This window comes from Vitis vinifera, chromosome 11 (assembly GCF_030704535.1).
Source record: "Vitis vinifera cultivar Pinot Noir 40024 chromosome 11, ASM3070453v1".
Taxonomy (NCBI): Eukaryota; Viridiplantae; Streptophyta; class Magnoliopsida; order Vitales; family Vitaceae; genus Vitis; species Vitis vinifera.
Genome location: NC_081815.1, coordinates 15047649 through 15053648, shown reverse-complemented (window position 1 = coordinate 15053648; position 6000 = coordinate 15047649).

Here is a 6000-nt window from a genome sequence, read left to right as displayed (position 1 = left end):
CTCTCTCGGTCCTCGGAGCAGGCATGTCAAGTATAGCTTTGATCTTCTCTGGATCAACCTCTATACCACGCTCGTTGATGATATGCCCTAGAAACTTCCCAGAAGTTACCCCAAAGGTGCACTTCTTGGGATTTAATTGCAGTCTGAATTGTCTGATCCTTTCAAAGAATCTCTATAAGGCTACTAGGTGATCTACCCTGTCTCGAGATTTCACTATCATGTCATCCACGTATACCTCAACATCTTTGTGCATCATGTCATGGAACAAAGTAGTAATGACTCTCTGATAAGTGGCTCCTGCATTCTTCAACCTAAATGGCATGATCCTGTAACAATAAGTACCCCACTCAATGATAAAAGATGTCTTCTCCATATCCTCTAGAGCCATCAAAACCTTATTATACCCAGAAAACCCATCCATAAATGATGACATAGAAATGGGTGTAACTTTCCTTTCTTCTGAGTCTGAATCACAATCTGACTGACCACTCAATGGGTCATCTGGGTCTCTCACATCATCAATATCATGTATCTGTGTTGTGGGTGCCTGAGGTGAGATCAAAGGGAAATGTTGTGACACAGGTAAGTACTAAAAAATGCTCATATCATTATTATTTCCATCAGACATAACATCATAACGAGTGACAAACCCAGACATAGAGTCAAAAGAAAGAGGTGGGTCCAATCCTAAGATAGCGTCTTTGAGCAACACCATAATGTATGTGATCTCGGCTAACTGATCAACAGTAGCATACTAAGGGTCCATATCTCTATGAACTGATGGTTGTCCTATTTGGAAGTACTGATCTGATCCTCTCACAAGTTTACTTCCGACCCTAATCCAAGCTCTAGAACCCAGGTCGTATTCTCAATTAACAATCCTATAATGAAATGAAGGGTATCAGCCCTTATGACTATCAAACTTGAAATCAAACCACTAATGTAATCCCACAATTAAATCCTTCGAGAGAATGAATTGTCATGTAATGCCAACAGCTAAACTAATACGTGGCCCCATGTGCAGGGACGGAACTCTAACATGGCAATACCCTAAGGGTAAAGTAGCTTTAGAACTAATGACAGACGAAAACATGACCTAAAGACTAGACGACCACACCCACCGGGGATACACAACCTAGGATCATAACCAACAAAAAAAGTGACACACTAGCCACACATGTATCTATGAAATCCAACTCAGGGTTATATAGGTCCTCATTGCTCGGATATTTGTTATCTCCATAGTGCTCCCAAATATCGATATAGCCCCTACGCTAGACCCTACTCCAAGCTCCTATCTTGGTCGAAGGCAAAAAAATGGGAATGATTCCCATACAACTCGAGAAATCAATTAGGGACAATTGACCAAGACTAAAAACTCGGATGTAAGGGGATGCATGTGCGTCCCACAAAGACAAGCAACAAGCAGTCATGCAAGAGATAGTGAGTCATGTAGCAAACAGTCATGTGCAAAGAATTGGCCTATCACAAAATCTACACACAAACTAATCATCTATGTCTATCATGAACCACAAGACCAAGCACTACCAACAATGAGTGAACATGTTATAACCAATCAGTTGAACACACATGCAACAACAAATCACAAGTATTAGCCAAATGCCAACCAAGTAAGTGATCATTAGTCATCCAAATGGGCCAAAAGTCCACTAGTCAATGAACCATGTGCTTCAATATACCCAACTCAAGTTCAAGTTTGATCATCTTATGAAACCAAAGATTTTGGGTTCAATGCCCAATGGAGTCACCAATTTGGGGACCCTCCCCCGATCCACTGACCGACGCGACTTGCGATTAAAAATAGATGGAGAATAAGTGGTTTTTGAGTTTTGGAAAATCCATCCCCAATGAGGAACGATTTTGTTTGGAGTCGCTACTTACTTTTTATTTTTATTTTTGAAATGGGGAAAATTAAGTAAGAACAAAAACCCCTCAATGACTCCAGTTAAGAAAAAGTAGTTTACAAAACTCGATTTCTGAGTTCGAGGATCAGGTTACCTATTAGGAAGGTACCTCATGCGAGGTAGCACCCCTCTAGGCCCAGGATTCAGTCTCTACTAGTGAATTAGGTACATTGGAGCATATGGGTCAAGGATCAGTCAATCCCCTCCCAGGCCACATGGATGACAAGACTCATATAATCCTAGTTGGTATTCGGCATGCATAGGAAATTGACATTCAGAACAATGATGCATACCTGAGGTCAGCCATGCGTTGCAAAAAATGGTGAGTTAACAAGTACAAGCACACAACATATGCAACCACCAAATCTACTAAAATTTAGTCGTATTTCTACTTGAATTAAGAGAATTTTCAACCATGAACCAACCCTATATATGTAACCTTTAATCTCCACTAAACGGCCACCAAAATGCAGCCACAAAACTTCATTATATGGCTAAAATTTAGCTATTCCAATTTCATTGATATTCAGTTGGGAATTAACATTTTTCCCACTTGAATTTCATCTACTAGCAGCCATAAATTCCATAATTCTCCATAAAAATAAAAATAAAAATCAATTGCCAAACATCAATTCTAGGCCACCGAATTCATGAAAGTCACATGCATTTTTTTATTTTAAAAAATCATCAATTCAAATATTTAACAGCCACCACTTTCACTCATTCTTACCATTAAAATAATAATTCAAGCCTCCGAAGTCTTACCATGTTGCTGCCACTTTTCCATTAAAACTCACCAGTGCAGCATGAACTTCTACCCCAAATCTCCATGTCCAACCTTGAATTTTAGCCAATTACATTATTTAAAACTTTAGCAAATCTATACTTGAAATTTCAGCCATGATTTTCATTAAAAATTTCAGGAAATAATCACTCAAATTTCAGTCATGGTTTTCATTAAAATTTCAACATTTCTCTGCTTAAACTTCCATAAAATTCAACCACTTTATTTAGCAAACACAGCCACTAAAATTCAGTTGTCCATTAATGTGACCACTTTTCTCTATTTTTTTTCTCTAAAAAATTAGCCATAAAAATTCACACATATAAGGCCATTATTTGCATAATTTTCCACAAAAATTCAATCATGATAATTCACCCATTTATGGCCACTAAAATCAGATTTTCAGCTATTGAAAGTGCCCACTTTCCATTTCCATTATTGGAGCATGCAAGAAGCTTACCACCAAGGCATGCACACACAAAGGATTTGGCCACTGCTGGATCATTTCCAAACAAATCTTACCTTGGTCCAGGTGCAAACTATTGAAAATGAAAGGATTCAAATCCTATCCAAGCAGCCAACAATGGCCTTGACTTGAGACATTCTCAATATAATGCAATTGGCCAAAGTCTCATAAAAAAAACACTAATAGCCTCTCCACACTCAAAACATACATGCAACCAAATTCCTATTTAGATGCACCACATGTATTCCTTCTTTGTTATAGAAACAAACAATGTCCAAACCCCAAAGGGCCAATTAAAAGAAAACAAAAACTTGGACAACCTTGGAGCCCTTAGTTGGTCTAACAAAATGGCCAAGGTAACTTTTTTTTTTTTTTTAACACTAAAATCACGTGGTTGTTAAAGCCTTGATTTCCCATAAAGAAAATTATCAAAATCGGTCCATAGCCAATACCTTTGTCTTCTCACAACAACTCTCAAAGCTCCTAAGAAATAAACAAAATGAAGCAACGACACACAATGGTGCGTAGCCCACCCCAACAAATCAAGGAAACCAACACTCAAGAGGGAAAAGGAAGAGAATATGAAATAATAGGGAGAAATGTTGAGTGTTACCTATGCATGTGTTGATGATGCCAATGCCTAAGGCAGTCCCTGGAGTGGTGGTCTCGTAAGAAACAATGTCTTCCTCACTCACAAGGAGCTCACCAACAGAACCTTCCCCCCCACTCTGTCTTCCCGGATCCACAAAACCTTTTCCCACATAAATCAGGAAGACTCACCTTCTACTCTATGTTTTTTTTTTCCTTCCTTCTCTTTTTTTTCTTTCTCTTCATTTCCTTTCTCTCTAGATGCAGAGCCCTCAAAGATGGCAAGAATCCTCCCCCACCCCCACCCCCCACACACACACTTTCATTCGTCACCCCAGTAGAATCTCCCACCCAAAATTCCTAAAAACCTTTCTCACACTCTCTCTTAAATGCCTTTTATACCAGCTTACCCCCCCTCAGCATCCACACCACCTCATTTTTATTCCCCTTTAGCTTTAGAATCCCACACCATCAGCCTTGAAACTCCAGCTTATTCAACTCCTCCCTTAGTCACGAGGTGGGTAGTTGCCCCTCATAATTCCACCATTGCTTACCCGTCAAGAATCCACATGGATTCAAGGTGAGTTGCAATCAACTCACAAAATAGTCCAAATCAGACTTAAAACCATCCTATAAACCCATCTGGAGCACTAGGGCTCGAACCAACCAGAAAAAGGGTGCCAAAAATGCCAAAAACAAAGTCGTTGGCAAGCAACCCTGACGAATCGACTGAGCCGATTGCAAACCTTTTGAGCTGGTTGATAAAAATTCTCAAATTTTGATAGAATATTCCTTGAAGAATAAGAAATCCAAAAAAAAAAAAGGTGTGCAATTTCGAGCTCTGATGAGGGAGAAATAACTAAAACAAGCCAGAGTGTTCCGAATGCAGAGCCATTCATAAGGAGCCTCGACAAACCAGCTGAGTTGGTTTCAAACCATTCGAACCTATTGATAAAAATTCTAAAATTTTGATAGAATATTCTTTGAAGAATAAGGAATTTAAAAAAAAAATTGTGCACAATTTCGAGCTCGGATGAGAGAGAAATGACTAAAAGAAGTTAGAGTGCTCCGAATTCAGAGCCGTTCGCAAGCCGCCCCGATGAATCGGATGAGCCGGTTGCAAACAGGTCGAGCCGGTTGAGAAAAATTCTCAAATTTTGAAAGAATATTCCTTGAAGAGTAAGGAATCCAACCAAAAAATGGTGCATAATTCTGAGCTCGGATGAGGGAGAAATGACTAAAACAAGTTAGAGTGCTCAAGATTTGGATGGGCTTCGGCGAGCTCCAACTGAACTGAAGTTTTTGTGGAGACCTTACCATTTATCCTATAGCATAATATGAACCAAGGAATTGGCCATGACGACATTTCATAATGGACCAAACGCTTGCACTAAATCGAGTCATAGGTGAACTCACGTGAGGTTCGAAAATCGATTAAGCCCAACAAAGGCTCTATGGTTGTGACATACAAAAATTGGGTGCAGGTGACACCCCCAAGATACATGCAAGTGGCAAGGGACAAAATTGAGGGTCTACAACTGCACTATAAAGTCTTTTAAGTAAATCTTGTTTATTAGGTATAGGGTATCTTATCCACTGTAATACCTTGTTTAAAGGCTTATAATTAATGACTAATCTGTGTGCACCTCTCTTTAGTTTAGCAGCATTTTGAACATAAAAAAGAGGCACAACTCTAAGAAGATTTTGAAGGTCAAATTAATTTCTTCTTCAATAATGAATCAATTTATTGTTTGCAATATTCTAAAAGTTTTTCATTTGTTTGTATAGACCTAGCTTTAGGGAGTATTTTAGACTCATCAAAGTTTTGAATACATGGTAGACTTACCTCATGTTTTTTTCTTGCTCAAAAGGCATTTGGAATATCATAACAAATTTTCTTTTGAAAAATGTCTTGAATTTCTTTTATTCTTTTTTGAATTTTATCTTCTAAAATTTGTTCTTTTATTTTCTTATATTGAATTTCTTTTGATAAAAAATTTAAGTGAGTTTGTTTTCTTTGAATTGAATTTATCTTTTTCTTTATTGAATTACTTTGGACTTGATATAATTCCTTTTTAGTTCATGAATATATAAAAAGAAAAAATATAGTGTTTCCTAATATTGTAATTTTGACACCTTCTTTACTCACTTAGAAAGGGTAAAGTAGTGTAATAAAAGGAATTGCTAAAATTAAGGGTTCAATCATGCTTTGTAGAGGATAAATTGAGTTCTAAAAC